Raw genomic sequence first — 23,040 nt, 5'->3', positions numbered from 1 at the left:
TCCGATAACTCAATATGAAGTGCTAATGTTGAGTTGATGGATTCTCTCAGGCCCTGTTTTCTCATCAGGATTGAAGGCAACGTTCATAAACTCTTTCCTGGCTGTGTACACATTTCAAAGAGGCATTTCACTCAATAGCAGCCAGCAGAGGCTAGGCCGGGAGAGAGGGAATGTAGGAATCTGCAACTCTGCTAGGGTGAATGTAAATAGTTGACCACGTCACCAACAATTATTCATGATGCTTCTGTAATTAGTAATTGTTTTATTATTGTTATAATACTGTGATACAGTAAATAGTTTTTGATTTTTGTACCATTTGGACAGATCTTTCCATACGATGGTACGTCTAGGTAGTACCATTGAAAATAAGACAAAATACAGAATATAGTGTTACAAGTTCAGAGAAAATGCGATGAATGTAGACAACAAGGTGTAAGGGCCACAAGGAGAGAGATTGTGAGGTTGAGAGTTCAAATTCAAGTTCAAGTTTATAGTCACTCGACTGTACACACGTATACAGCTAAACGAAACAACATTGCTCTGGGACCAGGTTGCAAAACACATAAAATAGTATTAACACAATATAAACAGATGATTTTAAAAGTATTCTGTAGACGTACAGTACTGTGCAAAAGACTTAGGAACACACACACACACAAATATATATATATATAGCTAGGGAGCCCTGGACTTTTGCTCAGAACTGTAGTGGTGGGGGTGGGGCACAGTACTGTTGCCCCATCCCCAAAAGAAAAACAAATTTCATGACATATGAGAGTGATGATAAACCTGATTCTGATCTGGGTCTCTATTGTGGTCTCAGAGTGGGAAGGGGGCAGGGAGAGAGAGGAATTATGGTTGGGAAAAGGGGAAGGGAGAGGGGAGAGAGTGGGAAGAACCAGAGAGATATTCTGTAATGATCAATAAACCAATCGTCTGATATCAAATAACCTTGCTTTGGTGTCTCAAGGTTGAGTGTGCCTGCACCCCACCCTTGGCACTCCTCTACCAGCTGTGCACACCAGTCCTGCAGCGTTCCACCCTTAACATTCCCAACATCCTTTGGTCCCATCAGATTTTCAGACTCATCCTCCACTCCACATTGACAAATACAGTACTGTGCAAACAGCTTACGTATATATATATATACAGCATAATGCTACTGCACTGTCATACATACACACATACTGTGTACTGGGTGGTAGCAGGGTGTTCAGCCGGGTGAAGAAGCTGTTACCCAGCCTAACAATCCTAGTTCTCATTCTGTAGTACCTTCTACTGTTGGGAGGGATGAGAGGACAGAATGCCAGGGTAGTAGGGGGCCCTTGATCATGCTTGCTGCTTTTCCGAGGCAGCAAGAGTCAGTGGAGGGGCAACTGTTTTTTTGTGATAGCCTAAGACAGGGGTTCACAGTCTTTCTATGCCATTGACCCCAATCATGAAGTGAGGTAACTCGCAACAATTTATTGTGCTCTTGGGCTGTTGCTGCACCAGGCTGCGATGTATTGGGAGCTAATTTGCTTTCTACAGTGCATCTGTAAATATTAGCTCCATCTCAGATTTGCTGCTGCAGCAACCCACATCTATGACAACCATCCCACTGTTTTCCGAGATGACATCTTCACCTGTGTGCTTCATAAAACAGTGCTCCTCTTTATCTCTGCTGTGGCCATCCTAACATACATCAAATGCCAGCAATACTCATTCCTATGTACTGTGGAGGGGACACAAAGAAATGGCAGTTCAGGATTGCACTTGTAGATGGAACTGCAGTACTACCCGAACTGGTCAATGATACTCTCATTATATACAGAGTATAGTAACTCAAGTAAAAGTAATGTACTTTATTTACTGCCTTACATCAATAGGGTTCTGATTCACTCCTTCCTGATGTGACTTGGTTCATTTGCTTTCACATTGACCATCCCTGCGTACCCAGCCCAAAATTCCAACCAGAACCAGTCCCACCGTTGGGACTTAGTGATTTTGTGATCCTGAGGTTCTCCCAAAGGCAAGAATGAGGCATACAACATGTGCGATAACTGCTCACACAAAATGCTGGAGGAACTCAGCCGGTCATGGAGAATAATAAATAGTGCAGTTCACTGTATATGTGATATAAAAAAATCTGAAACTGAATCAGAACCTAATCCAGCCACGTGGATGTTACAACTTCTATAGATGCCCAATGCGGAGTATGTTGATGGACTGCTTCACACCCTGGTATGGAAACACCAATGCATTTGAATGGAAAACCCTACAAAAAGTAATGGTACAGCCCATCTCATCACTGGTAAAGCCCTCTCCACCAACGAGCACATCTACTAGAAGCATTGTTATAGGAAAGCAGCATCCATCTTCAGAGAAGCCCACCACCTAGGACATGCTCTCTTCTCACAGCTGCCATCTGGAAGAAGGTACAGGAGCCTCGGGACTCACAGCACCAGGGTCAAGAACAGTTATTACCCCTCAGCTATCTGTCTGTTGAATCAGAAGGGATAAGTTTACTTGTCCCATCAATAAACCTTTCCCACAAACTATGGACTCACTTTCAAGGACTCATCATCTCATGTTCTCAATATTTATTGATTATTTATTAATTATTATTATTTATTTATTTTTGTCTTTGCACACTGATTGAGCACCCAAGGTGGTGCAGTCTTTCATTGATTCTACTATGGTAATTATTCTATTATGGATTTATTGAGTATGCGTGCAAGAAAATGAATCTCAGAGTTGTACATGGTGACATATATGTAGTTTAATAATAAATTTACTTTGAACTTTTGGAATGTTTGTGGAAGCACATCAATGCCCTCTGCTTCCTGTGATAATAAATCTGATTCTGATTTTGGTTCGGGGAGGGTAAGGCAGGAGTAAACATTGTGCCACTGTCTCTGCCTTCAAGTCCTGTGAGCTCAGCCCTCCATCACGTCTACCTTGTACAGCCTTACAACATGGAAATGTTGTGCGTGACTCAATGATGGAATCAAGCACTCAGCACAACATCACAGGGGTATGGCAACAACTAGGAAGATCCACTTGTGATCTGACTCAGTGTCACACCAACTCAGTAAGAAGGCATCTGAGAGATCTGCATCCATCAGTTACAAATGCCCTATCTTTTTGTCATTGCTTAAATCACTAAACTGATTTGGTAAAGATGTTGCCCTAATACAAGGTTGATTGGCAATTAGCCTTGGGCACAGGAACACGATTAATTCAGATCAGGACACCTGATTGCTGACCAATTACCCGCTGCATTTGTTCTGATCTTCATGATAGCAGTCAGAGTTAGTGAATTGCTGTAATTAAAATGCACTTGACACTTCTGCTGCAGTGTTGTGATACAGTTATATAACATGTGGAATGTGTGTAGGATAATTGATTCTAGCCCCAATACACTTTGTGCTAATCTTAACAGACTCTTCTCAACTCCATCTGTAAGGCCCAGTTAATACCTGCAAATCAATTCTTTTTCTGCCATCCCCACACTCCTCACCTCTACCTGTCTCACATCAAGTGGCTTTAAGATACAAGTTTGAAATCAGTCCTTATGGGATATGCGTGGAAAGGTATAGAGATAGAGAGAGAGTGAGAGTGACAGTGAGAGTGAGAGAGAGAGAGAGAGAGAGGGAGAGAGGAGGGGAAATAGAGTGAGTCGAGGATGGGGGGGAGAGAAATTGAGAGAGAGATGGAGGAAGACAGGGAGAGAGAACGAGATAGATAGATAGAGAGGAAACAGAAAGAGAGAGGGGGTAGGGGTTAAAGAGGGGGAGAGAGGGACAGAGATTCAGATGTAAATGAATGTAAAACCAAAATATGATAGATATTGAGTCGTTCAAAGAGGCAAAGGGAGAGATGGAGAGAGAGGATTAAAGATCAAAGATGGGCTTTATTTGTCACATGTACATTGAAATATCGAAACGTACAGTGAAATACATTGTTTGTGTCAAATCAAATCAGCGAGCGTAGTGCTGGGCAACCTGCAAGACTCGCCTTGCTTCCGGTGCCAACGTAGCATCCCCACAACTTGCTAACCCTAACTGTATGTTTTTGGAAGGTGGGTGGAAACCGGAGAACCCAGAGGAAACCATAAGACCGTAAAATATAGGAGCAGAAGTAGGCCATTCGGCCCATCAAGTCTACTCTGCCATTCAAACATGGACTGATCCAATTCTTCCAGTCATCCCCACTCCCCTGCTTTCACTTCATACCCTTTGATGCCCTGGCTAATCAAGAAACCCACGTGGTCACGGGAGAATGTACAATCTCCTTATAGACAGTAGCAGGAATCAGACTCCAATTATTTGATTGTTGCCTCTGTAAGCCATTACATTAACTACTACACTCCCATGCCGCCCACTTATGTTACCACGTATAACAATCTCCAATGTTTTTTTCCCATGTAGAGACACTGAGTAAATCATCCTAACTGGCATAAAGTATTACGTAGGTCCAGTTACATGTACCTGACCCATCCTGACCTGCTCTAAGAGAGTATATGCTCAAACTCCTTACAGACAGTGGTGGGAATTGAATCTTGGTCGCTGACTGTTACCATTGTAAAATCATTATGCAAACCTCTAACCTACCTTTTTTTTTACTTACAATTGCAACACAATAACAAGTCCTTCTGGCCAATGAGTCCACAGGGCCCAAGTACACTCAAGTGACCGATTAATCTACAAACACATATGTATTTGGAATGCGGCTGAAAACTTGTGCAGTCTTACAAATGCCTGTCAGAACTGTGGCAGGAACTGAACCTAGGGCACTGGCACTGTTAACATTACACTAACTTCCATGCTACTGGCACTGCAAGGGATTTACAGAGTAAGAGACAAATCGGGCAGAGAGGAAAAAAGAAAGCTCAGAAAGTGGTATAGTATGATAGAATGACCAAGAGAGGAAAAGAATGAAGGTGAGAAAGAGAGAATGAAACAAAAGAGCTGAAGATTGCTGATAAAGAGTTATAGAGTGCTGGAAGGAATCTAGTAAAGGAACATACAGGAATTATGATAGTGAAGAGTTTTACTGAAAGAACCTCAGATAAAATTACCATCCTGTTTCTCAACCACATCGAAGCAGTCGAACTCCAAAAGTCTGCAGATCTTCAGATCAACTCCCCTCCCTGTCCTCCCCCCCACCACCACATCAGTGGAAGCAGTGGTTAAATAGCTACCCAGAAAAAGAAAATCTAATTTGACTGGGTTCAAAGGAAGCCCCTGAGCCAGAATCAGCCTGGAATTTTGATCATTTGCAAATCTTTCCCTGACTTGTCTAAACAGCCATTTAACAATCCACTGTCCCCCAGGCAGGAAATTAATGGACTGAGAGAGGAATGCAGAACAGAAACTGACAACAAATCGAAGAGTGAAAGAACGCAGGGACCAGATTTACAGATCTCGAGAGTGGTAAGAGGCTTCAATACAAAGAGGGCAAGAATTCCTCCTGAGGTTTGAACCCTTTTCCCGTGTAGCTCGAATAGACCCCTCCCCCGCCGCCAAAGAAGCTTGCAAAACACATTCCAGAACACAACCCTCACTGAGATTTCTTGGGTTGACCATACAAAGAAAGAATGTGGAACTTCGTGGTGCCTTATGATACCTCCAAAGGCTTTGTAACTGATAAAAGTCATTTTGATGCAAATAGTTGTGGGCTCTGGTCAAAATCAGTCTAAGGAAATTTATCACAAAGTACATATATGTCACCATAGACTACCTTGAGATTTATGTTCGTAGAGGCATCTGCAGAAAAAAAAGAAATACAGTAGAATTAATGAAAAAATACATAATGAGAACTGTCAAGCCATCAAAGTTCAAAGTAAGTTTATTATCTAAGTACATATATGTTGTCATATATAACCCTGAGATTCACTTTCTTGTGGGCGTGTTCAGTGAATCTGAGAAACACGGTAGAATCAGTGAAAGACCACACCCAGCAGGATGAACGAACAACCAATGTGCAAAAGACAACAAGATGTGAAAATACAAAATAAAACAAATAAACAAATAAGCAATAAATATCGAGATCATGAGATGAGTCCTTAAAAATGAGTCCATAGGTTGTGGGAACAGTTTACTTTAGTGGAGTTGAGTGAAGTTATCCCCACCGCTTCAAGAGCCTGATGGCTGAGGGGTAGTAGCTGTTACTGAACCTGGTGGTGTAGAGCCCTGAGGCTCCTGTACCTTCTTCCTGATGGCAGCAGCGAGAAGAGAGCATGGCTTGGGTGGTGGATGCTGCTTTCCTGCAACAACACGCAATGCGTACCTGTATCCACTACTTTTTGTAGACTTTTCCATTCAAGGGCATTGGTGTTTCCATGCCAGGCTGTGATGCAACCAGTCAGTATGCTGTCTACCACATATCTATAGAAGTTTGTCACCATTTTAGATGAGCAAAAGAAGATGCATTGTGCAAGCAAGCAAGCAAATAAATAAATATTGATAGATAGATAGTTAGAAAAGTAATTAAATAATACTGAAGACATGAGTTGTAGAGCCCTTGAAGGTGATTGAAAGTAGGTTGTATATTCAGTTCAGAGTCAAGGTGAGTGAAGTTATCCACGCTGGTTCAGGACCTTGATGTTGTAGGGTAATAACTGTTCCTGAGTCTAGTGTTGAGAGACCTAAGACTCCTGTACCTCCTGTCCAATGGTAGAAGCAAGATGAGAGCATGGTCTGGATGGTGAGGGTCCTAGATTATGGATGCTGCTTTCTTGTGGCAGTGCTCCATGTAGATGTGGTCAGTGGTGGGGAGGGCTTTGTCTGTAATGGACTGGGTTCTGTCTACCACTTTCTGTAGTCTTTTTGGTTCCTGGACATTTGTGTTTCCGTACCAGACTATGATGCAACCCATCAGTATATTTTCCACCATGTATCTTTAAGAGTTTGTCAAAGTTTCAGATGAGATGCCGAACCTACATAAGACTTGAAGTAATATAGAGGCTGGACCCAGGCCAGATCTTCTGATATCATATACAATATTAAATGCAAGCTAACCTCAGTGCCAGGAGGCAGGGTGACAGTGATGGAGCACTGCGCAGTTGCTGCTTCCATCAGGAGAAGACAAAAGATTCCATGCGCAATGTATAAACTACTGGAAGAACTCAATGGGTCAGGCAGTATCTGTGGAGGGATTTTATTTTTAATTAATGAAATAAACTTTACTCATAATTGTTCTAGCGTGGATGAAATTACTGGAGAGACAGAGTTATGGGTAGATACAAAGCAGCTTCTTTATTCGACACAATAAAGAAGCTTCTTTATTCGACACCGTATAGCAGGCATCATACGGACGGAGATGCTTTCGGTAGAAAGGTCTGCTAGCCCAATGTGGGCTCAATATTTATATGCTAAACACAAAGAGCAATTCCGATTTACAAAGTTAGATAATACTGTCTTCAAAGCTACCTGTAAACTTCACACTTCCACTCGCAGCGTCAGGCTAGCATTCCAATATACACAGCTTTTAGGAAATGCATTGTTGTGAACGCAATCCACAATACTTTGTCAAACAGAAGACTTTTTTATTTCAAAATATACTTTATTCAAAAATAAATTATATACAATGAACCAATCAATGACTCTCAATCCTTTACACACATTTCCCTTATGGTCTCTAGATATCCATACTTCTGGCCACTCAAATAGCACTCCATTGGTTCACCTTACCACACCATTGTTGAGGGGTATACTCCCCACCACCTGACCCCTCCCACTCCCATGGGAGAAGAACCCTAAACCATGGTCCTTCCACTCTGGGCCCTTGCGGTGGCTGCACCGAGTTTCAGTGCGTCCCTCAACACGTACTCTTGCAGCCGAGAATGTGCCAGTCGGCAGCATTCTCCCACGGACATCTCCATGTGCTGGTAGATCATCAAGTTTCGGGCCGACAAAAGAGCGTCTTTCACCGAGTTGATGACCTGCCAGCAGCACCGGATGTTGTTCTCCGTGTACGTTCTCGGGAACAGCCCGTAGATCAGAGAGTCCTCTGTTACGCAGCTGCTGGCGATGAAACGTGACACTAGCCCGTCCATCCTCCTCCACAACCTCTCTGCGAACTGACAGTGTGGAAAGAGGTGGGACACAGACTCCTCCTCACTGCAGTCCTCCTGTGGGCAGTGGGGTGCGGAGACGACATTCCGGGCGTACAGGAGGCCTCTGACTAGAACAGCCCCTCTCACCACCAGCCAGGAGAGGTCCTGGTGCCTGTTGGTGAGGTCTGGCGATGAGGCATTTTGCCAGATGAACCGGGCGGTCTGCTCAGGGAACCACCCCACTGTGTCCATCACGTCCTTCTCCTGCAGTGCCTGCAGGACATTACGTGCCGACCACTGCCTGATGGCCCTGTGGTCAAAGGCATTCTCTTGGAAGAACTTTTCTACGAGGGACAGGTATGGCAGCAACGACCAGCTGACTGGGGCATTGAGCGGGAGTGGGGCCAGACCCATCCTTCGTAGACAGGGTGACAGGTAGAACCTGGTCACATAGTGGTACTTGGCGCCCACATACCTGGGTTCTACACACAACCTGATGCAGCCACACACAAAGCTGGCCATCAGGGTGAGGGTGACATTGGGGATGTTCTTGCCCCCATTGTCCAGGGACTTGTGCATGATGGTTCATCTGACCCGCCCCATCTTGGATCCCCAGACGAATCTGAAGACAGCTCGGGTGATTCTCAAGCTGTAGGAATGGGGGACGGGCCACACCTGCGCCAAGTACAGCAGCCCTGAGGGCACCTCACACTTGATGACCAGGTTCTTGCCCATTATCGATAGGGAGCGCCCTCCCCACAGTCCCAGTTTCTGTTTCACCTTGGCAGTCCGCTCCTGCCAGTTCTTGTTGCATGCCCCCTCCGAACCAGATCCCCAACACCTTCACGTGGTCAGACCTGATGGTGAAAGGGACACTGGATCGGTCGGGCCAGTTCCCGAAGAGCATGGCTTCGCTCTTCGTGCGGTTGACCATGGCCCCCGATGCCAGCTTAAACTGTTCACAGATGCCAATCAGCCTGCGAACTGACCTCGGATCAGAGCAGAAGATGGTGATGTCATCTATGTACAGGGAGGTTTTCACTTGCGCCCCTCCACTGCCTGGCAGCGTCACCCCTCTTATGCCCTCATCCCTCCTGATGGCTTCAGCAAAGGGTTCAATGCAGCACACAAACAAGACAGGAAAGAGGGGACAGACTGGTGGCCAGAGTCATTTAAGTGTAAATGAATCATCTACCCAAAAACTCACTCTAACAGTCCCTCCTCTTGGCCCTCCTGGATAAATATTAAATTTGTACCAGGAAAGGACAACCTAGGAGGATCTGCTCAAATACTCAAATAGGGCAGTAAAAACGCCCTGCCTCGAAATTTCCCCCTAATTTTGTGTGCCTCGATATCTATCCCAGCATTCCCTAATCGCTACCTACCAAATGTTAAGCAGGGAAGCTGTTCCAAGCCTTTAGAAAATGCAGCTCCTTTCATGTGCCTGTCGGGTCTTTCCCTGCAGGCTGACTGCAGCTTAATCACATTCCTTTGTCTTCAGCCCATCATCCTCTGGTCGCTGAAACTCTCCTTCAAGGAGCACCCACAGACCCTCTCATCGATGTACAGGAAGGGGTTGGGATGGCCTCTACATAAATGTGGAGTGGCCGAGTCTCTCTGAGTATTCCCTGGTGTTTTTGTTCCTTTGCTATACCTTGAACAGCGGTCAATGTGTCAGTTTACATAGGGTCCTGCTTAGGGGTTTTATACAGACCCTCTTCTATTTTAACTGGGTTTATCTTTACTTGACCACAATTTTGCTTGTGACGGTGGCCGAAGTCATTTAAGTATAAATGAATCATCTACCCAAAGACTCACTCTAATAAAACTATTTATTTACAAGAATAAACAGTGCAATATCTTTCATTCTTACCTTCATAGACAATGCGTTAAATTACTCTCCTTAAAATCAATAGCGTTGTTACAGCCCATGTAATTGCTTAATCCTGGATAAAGGATCGTCACAACATCGTGGGCCGAAGGGCCTGCACTGAGTGGTTCTGTTCTACCTTCTTTCTGTACTGAGATGGGGAATTCCAGAAAAATGGCACTTTTATTCAACCATCCCGCTTTTTTGATTATTTGACTGAAACTCATTTCAGATGGTCCCTGTGTTACATAAGGTTACAATTCCTGACAGCCATCTGTGTAAAATGTTTACTCAGATTTCCATAGCGACCCATATCGTATCGATCTACATACACTTCCTATGCTTTACAGTCTGTTACTATTTTGCCTTTTCTGGTATTTACATTTGGAATGATCTGTCTGTATGGCACACAAACAAAGGTTTTCACTGTGTCTCAGCACATATGACAATAATAAACCAATTACCAGTTATTCATATAATCACTAACCACAATTAAACTAATGGAGTATATACTGTATCCAATTTTTAACGATTACCACAGAGCATTTTATTGTTATTAGACCATAGAACATGGTCAGCATGGTACAGCCCCTTTGGCTGTCGATGTTGTACTGAATTTTGCTGTACTCCAAAATCAATCTAATACTTCCAAAACTATTAGACTGAAAAAAGAGTCTATAATACAAGCCCATATCCAAAACGCTGAAAACCTGGGTAACATTCTCCAGGCACAGCGGCGGGCTCTCTCCTCTCTGGTAGCAGAGCGGTCAGGAGACAGACTGTTGGCGCTCGCCTCGATATTTCCCTCTCCCTCGCCGCTTTAATTGGTAAAACAATGGACGCTAAAATCGGCGAAATGAATTCAAAGGTTTGCGCACACTGTGTCTCCTGGAAGACTGCAGAGTGTTGGAACACCCGAGTGATCTCCAGATGCCAAATCACAGGCGCCAACAGTTCCAGAATCATACCTAAGAAAAAAAAGGAAATATAAAAGACATAAAGGAAGGGGTTTCATGATTTGTCCAGAAGATGTGGACCAAAGGAGCATAGTATGCAGCCGCTATCTTGCCCGGAAGTTAATTTTATTTTTTTAGCGATACAGTATGACCCTTCCAGCCCTTTGAGCCATGCTGCCTCAGAATCCCCCTGACAAACCCAATGAACCCTAATTTAGTCACAGGACAAGTTACAATGCCCAATTAACCTACCTGGTATGTCTTTGGACTGCAGGAGGAAGGTAGGGACCTGGAGAAAACCTACGCATTCCTCAGTGAGGACATACATACACTGCTTACAGAATGACGCCGGAATTGACCTCTGAACTCCAGAACGCCCTGAGCTGTAATAGCGTTGCGCAAACCTCTACGCTACTGTGGCGCCCCAATTACCTCCACTCCAAATCTATGGGAAATATTGAGTGCATTCAGCCTATCAAAAGAAACTTCACTGAATGGAAAATGTTTGTTAACGGATGTTACTATGCACTAAAATTGACATTGATTTTCCTTGTTCTAATTCTGTTTATTTCTTGGAAAAATTTTGTTTAATATATGTTAATTAAAGTTTTTCTTATGAATGCTGCATATCTGATGCTATGTGCCTGTGAAGTTGCTGCAAGTAAATTTCTCATTGTACTTGTGCAGATGGACAATAAACCCAACTTTGACTTGACTTTGTTATCTACAATCAATCCTTTTACACATTGAGAGATAAAGCATCAGCCATGTTCAAATGGTGGAGTAGACTCAATGTGTCAAGTGGCCTAATTCTGCTCCTATAGCTTAGGTTCTTAAGGTCTTATGGAAACAGGCCATTCAGTCCATTCACTGAGTTCATGCTAACCTACTTGCACTAAGCCCTTTCTAGTGTTTGCATTCCCTCCCTTCAGATTTTACTACACACCTACACACTAGGGCCAATTTACCTGACAAACCGCACATCTTTGGGACATGGGACGAAAGGTCACAGAGAGAACATTTAAACTGAGCGCAGACTGTACCCCTGATCAGTACCGACCTCGGGTCTCGGGCATTTTGGGGCAGCAGCTCTTCACAGTGCATCACTTGGTAGGTCTGATAATGATTCAGGATTCCAACTCCTAATGGTTGTTTTGTGATGACAATTGTATATGTTGGGATGGTGGGCCAGAGCATTCTTTTACACCTAACCAGGTTTTATTTTGCTTGACTGAGAATGTATTAAAAAGCAAAGTTGTTGTATTGAACTGGGCCAGGTGGTAATAATATTGTAACTTAGCCAGTTTTCAAGGGACAAAGAGTGAAAATTAACCAGAGGGTATTATTTGGAGACCATACCATTATGTGAAAATCAATCAGTCTCTGAATTACACAGTGGGTCTTGTCATTCTTCAGCTCAAATATACTCGATCAGACAGCCCATAATTAACGGACAGAGAAGGAGCGAGGCATGGATAAGAGAGATAGGTAGAGGAAGAGAGGGAGCAAAATAGAGACAGAGGGAGAGAGAAAGGGAAGGAGAAAGGGAGTGAGAAAGACAGAGAGAGGGAGAGATGAAGAGAGCAAAAGAAAGAGATAGAAAGGAACCGAAGGAGCCAGCACTGGAGACAGAGAGAAAGAAAGACAAAGACAGAGAGACAAAGACATAGAGAGAGAGACGGAGAGACAGAGAAAGACAGAGACATAGAGAGAGAGATACAAGGAGAGAGGGAGGGAGACAGAGAGAGAGAGAAAAAAACAGCAAGCTCAGAAGGAATGAAGTGGTCCTTCAGGAGTCACATGGAGTTCCTTGCAAACCGAGGCATGAATAGTGGGGGTGGGTGGTGGGGTCAGGGAGTGAGCCGAGTATCATTTTTCATACAGTCATATACCACAAGAATGTCTCATGTTTGAAAGTGCTTGAGGGAGCCTGAAACTGGGCTCCTTTGTCATAAAGCTGCACCAGACATTACAGAGTGGTTTCCCTCACTGCAAATCATACTCGGAGGTACAATTACTCTCAGATATTTGGACAGGTTTCCCTGTATGAACCCCTCCTTCACAAAGAATTATGAAGCTCTTTGATACAACACAGTCAAGTACAACATTGAAAACTCACGAATAGTTGTAGATTCATAGAATATTTACAAGACTGAAGAAGACCCTTTTAGTTCAATTTTGCAAGTTGATCAAGAGATAGAGGGTAAAACTTAAAAAATATACAATGTAGAACATAGAACAAAGAATTTAGAGCAGACATCATGGAACGTAAAACATAGACCATAGTACATTACAGCACAATACAGATCCTTCAGCCCATAATGTTTGCCAACCTCTTAACCTATTCCTAGATCAATCTAACCTTTCCCTCCTATTTTCCTTCATTTTTCTTTCATGCATCTGCCTATTGAAGAGTCTCATAAACATCTCTAGTATCTGCCTTTACCACCACCCATTGCTGGCAGCGTGTTCCATGCACTTACCACACTCTGTCTAAGAAATCTACCTCTGACAATCCTACCCCCCTATACCTTCCTCCAGTCACTTTAAAATTAAGTTCTCTCCTATTCGCTATTTTCACCAAGAGAAAAAAGGGCACTGGTTATCAATGCCTTCTATCATCTTATACACTTCTATCAAATCTCCCTTTATCCTCCTTCACACCAAAGAGAAAAGCATCAGATGTGCTCTCTAATCCAGACAACATCCTGGTAAATCTCCTCTGCACCCTCTCTAAAGCTTCCACATCCTTCCTATAACTAGGGGAACAGAACAAAACACAATACTCTAAGCTTTTCTAACTAGAGCTTTATAGAGCTACAACATTACCTCATGGAACTTGAACTCAAGTTTGAAGCTAATGAAAGCCAAAACACAGTGCACCATATCAACTTGCTCAGCAACCCTGAGGAATCTATAGATGTGGACCCCAACATCCCTTTTTCCTCCCCACTGCTAAGAATCCTGCCATTAACCCTGTATTCTGCCTTCAAATTGACCTCCCATTTCTTTACTTTTTTTATTGCTTTCACACTTTTGAGGATTGAGCTCTAGCTGACACTTTTCAGCCCAGTCCCACATCCTATCCACGTCCCATTGTAACCTACAGCAATCTTTAACACCATCCAACATCCTTGAACCTCTTCTTCTCTCGGTCTGATCATCTTCGTGCATGACAGGGTTCAGAATCAAGTGTCTGATTTGGAAGTCTGATAACATAATTAAGGATTCAATATTGAGGATGTTGGTCTGAGTGATGAGATTGACATTGAGAGTCTAGAGGCACAGTAAACATGGTACTAGTACGAGATTTTACACACCTCTGCACTGAACTGACTCTGCAGCTGTAGTCGACAGCAATTGGGCTCCTGGACCAACAACAGCACTGAATTCACTTTTGGGGACTTTGTGGTTCATCGTCAGTGTATTATTTGCTTACTCTTAAACTGCTTTCACAGTTTGTTCTGTTTGTTTGCACATTGGATGTTTGATGATCTTTGCGGTGTGGGGATTTTTTTTGTGTGGCTTCTACTCTGTTTCTTTGTTTTGTGGCTGCCTGCTCGAAGATGAATCTCAAGGTTGGAAATGGCATACATACTTTGATAAAAAAATTGTACTTTGAACTTGGAACTTATTAGTGTCAGATGTACCAAGGCTGGTCTTGCATACAGTTCATATGGATCAGATCATTGCACCGTGTATTGAGACAGAACAAGGTAAAACAATAATAATGCAAGTGTAAAAGCTACAGAGAAAGTATAGAGCAGGTAGACAATAACATGTAAGATCTTGATGAGGTAGATGGTGAGATCAAGAGTCCATCTTATCGTACGAAACGTCCGTTCAAGAGTCCGATAACAGCAGGGTTGAATTATCCTTGAACCTGGTGATACATGCTTTTAGGATTTTGCATCTTCTGCCCAATGGGAGGAGGAAAAGAAAGAAAGTCTGGGTGGGTGGGGTTTTAGAAAATTTTGGCTGCTTAACTGAGGCAGTGAGAATTGCAGACAGAGTCTGTAGAAATGAGGCTGGATCCTGTAATGGGCTGAGCTGTGTCCACAATGCACAGATCATTTGCCATACTAGGCCATTATGCATGACATTGATAAATATTGATAAGGGCCGACAAGGGCACGCTGAATTTCTTTAGCCTCCTGACAAGGTAGAGGCATTATGGCCTTTCTTGTCTGTGATATTCACATGGTTGAACCAGGACAGGATGTTCACTCTTAGAACTTGAGGCAGTGAGCCATCCAGCCTTAACACTGTTAATGTAGACAGAGCATGTGCACCTCACCCCACCTTCCTGAAGTCAATGACCTGCTCTTTTGTTTAGATGACACTATGAAATTGTGAAATTATCTTCACTCTGTGCCAACTCCACAATTAAAGTACAAAATAGCAACACTATACATAGCCTTATTTGACCTCACTAAAGTCTTTGACTCTGTTATTAAGATTGGACTGGCCTATATCATTAATCCTTCTCTAAGCTTCATGTTATTGAAGGTGTTGTGTGTATCCTGCTGCTACACCTACACAACTGGCACCAGTTTAATTGCCTGAACTGGCTGTTTGTCTGAAGATGTTCACACCACTTCCCTTTGTTCATTTATTCTGTTATTCGAGGAATTCTCTGGGCACAAACTATCCTTTTGCTTTGCCGAATCTTGCTAAGTTAAAGAATGCTATCTCAACGTGGAATATTGTGTTCTGCGTCATTATAGGAAGGATGCAAAAGTTTAGAAAGGGTGAAGAGGAAATTTACCAGACACTGCCTGGATTAGAGGACACGTCCTGTGAGGATAGTTTGAGCAAGCTAGGGCTTTTCTCTTTGGTGTGAAGGAGGATAAGAGGTTACTCGATAGAGATGTACAACATAAGAGGCATAGATCAGTGGGCAGACAGGTTTTTTTTCCAGAGCAGAAATGACTGATGCAAGGAAGCATAATTTTAAGAGGGTGGCAGGGTGAAGGGATAGGTCGTTAACAAAGGAGGCGTAAGGCACTCCTTTCCTTCGCTAGCCTGCAGGTCACCCTTGGGGAAAGTGTAGCACTGCCTAGCTCCCTGAGCAGGGTTACATGTAGCCATGGGAGCAGCTGGTGGATGGTCATTTGAGCAGTTGGTGCATGTCACAGGTCCTGGTGATATGACCTCTGACGCCAGGCAGACAATCTTTGAAGAGTATTGATAACGGCTGGGGTCACCCATCTTGTAAAGACGCTACCCAGAAGAAAGCAATGGCAAACCACTTTTGCAGAAAAATTTATTAAGAACAATCATGGTTATGGAAAGATCATGATTGCCCACATAACCAATGAACAATAATTTTAAGGTGTTTGGAGGAAAGTATAGGGGGGGATGTCGGAGGTAGGTTTTTTTTTACACAGAGTGGTAGGTGTGTGGAATGTATTTCCAGGGTGATGGTAGAGGCAGATACATTAGGAACATTAAAGAGACACATGGATGAAAGAGCAGATACATTAGGGACATTAAATAGACAAATGGATGAAAGGAAAATTCAGTACTATATGGGAGAGAAGGGTTAGATTGAGCTTGGAGTAGCTTAAATGGACAGAACAATGTTGTGAGGCATTACTCTGCTTTACTGCTCTGTGTTCTATGTTTGAACATACTACTGATCTTCCCCAGAAAATATTGCCATAACGAGACAATTTCTTTTCTTCTTCTGCAGTCCCTCGGGGTCAAGGAAGACATGCTTCTAATCCAGTTCTATGGAAACTGCAGACTCTTCCGAAAGTAAGGCAGCAGGCTGTTGCAAGGACAGGCCGATGCATAGATTATGAAATGGACATTACAATATATCACAGGCACCTCCCTCCCCACCATCAGTAGTATCAATATATGAGCAGTTTTATGCCCCTTACTTAAGAAAGGATGTGCTGACGTTGGAGACAGTTCAGAGGAGGTTCACAAGAATAATTCTGGAAATGAAAGAGTTACCCAATGAGGGCAGATTGGTGGCTCTGGGTCTGTATTCAGTGGAATTTAGAAGAATGAGGGGGAATCTCATTGAAAGACCTCAATAGAGTGAATATGGAGAGAATGTTTCCTATGGTGGGGAAGTTTAGGACTGGATGGCACAACCTCAGAATATAGGGACGTCCATTTAAAACAGACATGAGGAGAAATTTCTTTAGCCAGAGAGTGATGAATCTGCCAAATTCGTTGCCTCAGGTGACTGTGGAGACCAGGTCACTATTTTTTTTTAAGGCAGAGGTTGCTACTTTCTTGATTAGTCAAGGCATGAAGGGAGAAGGCAGGAGACGGGGATGGAAAGGGAAATGGATCATCCATGATGAAATGACACAGAAGACTTGATGGGCCAAATAACCTGACTCTACTCTCATACGTTACGGCCTAATAGTCTAACAGAGAAATAACCAATGGTCAGTGGCACAACTGGTACAGATGTTGTCTCTCAACTTAAATCATCTGGGTTTGCTCCTTTCCCATCAAACCTTAAGGTGGATGGGCTACAGCAGCAGAAAACCACAAGCATAGACTCAGTGGCCACTTTGTTATGTACAGGAGGCATGTAATAAACTGGCCACTGAGTATATACGTAACAGCTCTGTTTCTAACCCTTGACGAAACTTTCCATATAATGACTATGTGCCTCACAACTCTACATTCATAGGAATTGTTATCTTTACTTTTAGACTTATTTTCAGAGTTGCCCATTTCTCAAATACTGCAGATTGTGACAACCTTGTGTATCTTGCAGTATAGTTTGTGAAACATGAGAATAAGATTAGGAAATGCATAAACAAATAACTAGCATTGATTTTAATATCGTAATTTAATCTTCAAGGATGCAAACAAATCATGTATTGGTCTGATGAAAAGCAATGACTAAATCCTTCATCCTAGTCTTAGCTAACCCTCAGTCCCATATTATCTTGTATTTATAACCAGCCTGCAAATGTTATTATCCATGTGACACTAATTCAATTTTTTCTTTATTAGATCTTGCTCTTTTTTTGGTGCTGCATTTAACTCCAGATCAAAGGATGGATTCAGAGCCAGAATTAAGTAGGTTTATTTCCTCAGTCCACTTGACCACTGGAGATCAAGGGTTCAGGGTCAAACAGGATGCAGAGTTGGTTTTGAGAGACAGACAGATCAGGGGAGGTTAGACCTGAGTGTGTTTCACCGGGAATGAGAAAGGGAAGGGAAGATGCTTTCCTCTTGATATCATCTATTAATTCTTAACAATATCCACAGGTTAGTGTAGAATAATGGATTGAAGTCAAAGCTACTTTGGTTTTGCAATATTCAATATTCAAGATTCTTTAATGTCATTGCCAGTACTCAAGTGTAAAGGAGAACAAAATATTGTTACCCTGGATTGGATTAGATTAGATTAGATTAGATTATGAGGACACTCAGTCCTCGTTTATTGTCATTTAGAAATGTATGCATTAAAAAATGATACAACGTTCCTCCAGAATGATATCACAAGAAAACACAGGACAAACCAAGACTAAAACTGACAAAACCACAGAATTATAACACATAGTTACAACAGTGCAAAGCAATACCATGATTTGATAAAGAGCAGACCATGGGCACAGTAAAAAAAAGTCTCAAAGTCCCGATAGACTCATCATCTCACGCAGGCAGCAGCAGGGAGGATCTTTCCCCGCCATTGAACATCCAAGCGCAGTCAACTTGCCAATGCAGCACCATTGGGAGTACCCGACCGCAGTGGACTCTGAGTCCATTCGAAAACTTCGAGCCTCCGACCAGCCCCTCCAACACAGCCTCTCCAAGCTCCACCCTCTGCCAAGCGCTTTGACCCCGCCCCGGCTGCTGGGCAACAAGCATAGCCAAGGACTCGGGGCCTTCTCCTCCGGAGATTCTGGATCACACAGTAGCAGCAGCAATGAAGCAGGCATTTCAGAAGTTTCACCAGATGTTCCTCAATGCTCTCACGTCTGTCTCCATCAAATCAGGATTGTGCACGGCATCCTACTTGACAAATAACAGACATCACCACCGGAGTGGCTGCTGCAGCTCCAATGCAACACAAAAAAAAACACAATAAGAAAAATGACACAATGATAAAGAGAAACACAATAAATATAGATGCATAAGATAGCTTACATAGATTGATCGATTGTATGTCCATAAAGTAATGTTAGGTATGAGAGTGGCTGTACATAACATAGTGGTGCTGTGGATGGGGGTGGTGTGTGTTAGCAGGCGGAGGTGTTGATCGACCATACTGCTTGGGGAAAGTAACTGTTTTTCTGTCTGGTGGTTCTGGAGTCGATGCTACATTAAATTAGGATTCAAGATTCAAGATTGTTTAATGTCATTTCCAGTACACATGTGTAAAGGAAAATGAAATAATTGTTACTCTGGATCAGATGGAGCACAAAGAAAAACACAATAAGATAAAGAACACAATAATAATAATAAATCAATAAATATAAATATTAAGATTGCTTATATATATATAGATTGATTGTATTTCTCTAAAGCAGGAGTTCTCAACCTGGAGTCCATGGACCTCTTGCATCATGGTGTTGGTCCATGGCATTAAAAAGAGGTTGAGGACCCCTGCTGGCATAACGCGATGCTAGGCACAGGTGAAGGTGGGTGTGCAGGGGTGATTTAGTGAGAGGAGGTGTTCATCAGCCTTGCTTCCTGGGGTAACTAACTGTTTTTGAGTCTGGTGGTCCTAGCATGGATGCTGCATTGCCTCCTCCTTGATGAGAGGGGGATAAGCAGTCCATGAGCAGGGTGCAAGATCACCCATGCAGCAGTGCTGACACAAACATGGATGTTAGGGGTGGCAGACAGTGACAAGTTACCCCCACCCCCTCCACTGTATCTTATAGTGACACAGTTGTACAATTTGGGAAAAGACATTTTGGCCCAACTCTTCCATCCTAGCAAAGATGCACACGCCAACCCTTCCGTGCTAGTCTTCGGCCCATATCACTCTCAGTCTTTCCTACCCACAGTCCATGGGGTGGCACGGCAGCATAAAAGTGGCACAATCACATTACAGCAATCACAGATCATGGTTCAACAGTCACTGCCTGAAAGGTGTTCGTTTGTTCTCCCAATGGATGCTTGGGTTTCCTCTGGGTGCTCCAGTTTCCTCCCTCAACCCTCAGATGTTCGGGTTAGGGTAGTGAGTTGTGGGCATGCAAAGTAGGTGGTAGAAGTGTCGCAACAACTCTGGGCTGTCCCAGCACAATTCTCACTCATTTGATGCAAACAGTGTATTTTTCTGTATGTTTGGATGTTCATGTGGCAAATAAAGATGATCTTTTCTCTCCTTCTCTAGTCTTTCCTATCCAGGTGCCTTTTAAAAGTAGTGAATGGACATAGAATATACTGACTGTCATCTTGGTGGAAAGCTTCCTATAAAATCTTTCTTTTCTCAACCTGGACCTGCGTCTCATGTTCGTGATTGTCCCAGCCCTGCAAAAAAGACGTTGTACAGTCACCCAGTCGATGCTTCTCATGGCTTTATACACCTCAGTGGATTACCTCTTGTTCCCTTGCACTGCAATGAATGAACTCCTCACCTGCTCAGCTTCTCTCTGTAGCTTAGTCCTTTAGCCCTGGCAACTATCTGATAAATCTTTCCTACACACATTCATGCTTAATAACACCATTCCTGGACAAGGGTGACTGAAACTTAGCACAATATTCAGAATATGAACTCACCAGTGTCTTGTACATCTGCAACATCATGTCCCAAATCAGATATGCGATAATTCCCATTCCCATTCCTGTTCTGCCATGTTGGTCCATGTAGTCCCCTTGTGCCAAGATGAGGCCACCCTTTGGGTTGAGGAGCAACACCTCATATTCCATCAGCATAGCCTCCAACCTGATGACATGAATACTAATGTCTCCTTCCGATAAAAAATCCCTCCACCTTTTTTCTTCTTCTATTCCCCACTCTAGCTTCGTACTTCTTCTCACCTGCCTATCACCTCCCCCCGTGTCCCCTCCTCCTTCACTTCTCCTGTCGTCCACTCTCTTATCCTATAAGTTTCCTTCCTCTCCAGCCCTTTATTTTTCCTGCCCACCTGGCTTCACCTATCACCTTCTAGCTTTCCTCCTTTGACTCCGCCCACTATTTTTATGATTTCTTTCCCCTTCCAATCCTGAAGAAGGGTCTTGGCCTGAAATGTCCACTGTTTATTTATCTCTACAGATGCTGCCTCACCTGATGAGTTTCTCATGTGTGTGTGTTTGTTGCTTCAGACACTCAGAGCCCTAATTGATGAAAGCCAGTATGCCAACCTCCTTCAGCAACCTGTCTACCTCTGATGTGTATTTGGAAGCCTAAGTTCACCTTTCCTCACTTGTTCATTCCTGGAGTGTGGACATAATTGAAAAATTGTGTAGATAATCCATTTCCAATTGCCTCCCACCCACCTGGGTAGAGGGTAGTTCTCAGGAATCAGAGTGCAGTTAGCTGCCATCAAAAAGCAGTGGACACAGTCCAGCCCATCACAGGCAAAACCCTCCCCATATTTACAAGGAGCCCCCACCGTCCAGGCTATGCTCTCTTTTTGCTGCTACAATCAGGAAAGAGGTACAGGAGCATTAGGTTCCACGCCACCAGGTTCAGGAAAAGTTATCATCCTTCAAGCATTAGGCTCCTGAACCAATGTAGATAGCTCCATTCCGCTCACTTCTGCTCTGATTCCACAACCTACAGACTCAAGGACTCTGCAACTCATGTGCTCAGTATTACGTATTTACTTGTTTATTTATTTACTTTTTTATTTGGACACTCTGTCTCCTTTTGCACATTGATTGCTTGACAGATTTTGTTTGTGTGTAGTCTTTCATTTATTCTGTTGTATTTCGCTGTTCTGCTGTGAAAGCCGGCAAGACAATAAATCTCAATTTAGTATATGGTTTCATATACATACTTTGATCATAAATTTACATTCGACTTTGAACTCTGAAATCTATCAGCAAAAAGTCACATAGAGACTGGATAATGCCATCATGTTATTAGTATCATGATGTTTGTAAAAAATGAAGTTGCTATTACTGATATTAACAGATCGAATTTTGAAAGGCCTGTAGAGGGTAGATGAGCAGAGGATGTTTCCTGTAATGTGACAGTCTATGACCAGGGGGCAAAACCTCAGAATAAAAGGATGTCCATTTAGAACAGAGGTGAGGAGGGATTTCTTTATCCAGAGGGTGGTGAATCTGTGGAATTCACTGCCACAGTCAGCTGTGGCGGCCAGTCATTGGGTATATTTAAAACGGAGGTTGATATGACTTAATACGGGTGAGTGCAGCTGTGAAGTGGTGGCTCCACTAGCCTAGGAGATTGGTAGTAACAGCTCTGCCCTCTCTTCATAATTTTATATACATCACTCGAGTCTCCCTCAGACTCCATTGTTCCAAAGAAAGCAGGTTCAGCATAGTCAATCTTTCCCTGTAGCTATAACTTTTTATTCCTGTCAACGCCTTCCTAAATCTCCTCCACATCCTCTCTAGTGCAGCTATAGACTTTCAGCATTACAGTGGCCAGAACTGCAGGCAATATTTAAACCGTGGTTTCTGCAGGTTCCTGGTCAATATTAATGCTCATATAACCATGGTTTATGAAAAACTGACGTCCCACTTGACAGCGCTGCAGCTCTTTTAGGGGGATTGTATCCAATGTGCAGCTCCGTTCACCACATTTTCTTTCCAAAGACATAGATCAAAGTTACCAGACTGGCTGTTGTGAAAACTATTAAAAGCTCCATCTGTTTCTGAGCACAAGTGTTACTCTTTAAGTTTTCTCCTCATTCTTTTCATGTTCCTGCGTGTAACTGTTAAACAGATTTACTCGATTTAGTTTCCTGCTGAGGCAGATTTTATGTTGTCTTTTCTCTAGCCTGACCAAGATGAAGAGTTTTCTGGAAAATCATTAATTTCTGGGAAGCTGTCATTTTCACCGGGGGCTATCAATTGCTGGAAGATGTACCGAATACGGGAGACTGGCACAGTAATTAGGAGAGGGAAGTGATTTTAATTTTATGTAGAGTCATGCAGTTAGAGAAAACCAGAGCACAACAAAGGAGCCTTCAGCCTGCCCAGTCCATGCTGAACAATTTAAATTACCGAGTCCCATCGACCTGCACCCGGACTGTAGCCCTCTGTACCCC

The sequence above is a fragment of the Mobula birostris genome, chromosome 15, assembly GCF_030028105.1.
Source record: "Mobula birostris isolate sMobBir1 chromosome 15, sMobBir1.hap1, whole genome shotgun sequence".
NCBI classification, from domain to species: domain Eukaryota; kingdom Metazoa; phylum Chordata; class Chondrichthyes; order Myliobatiformes; family Myliobatidae; genus Mobula; species Mobula birostris.
The sequence above is the reverse complement of the archived record's forward strand: the minus strand, read 5'-3'. Positions refer to the sequence as shown.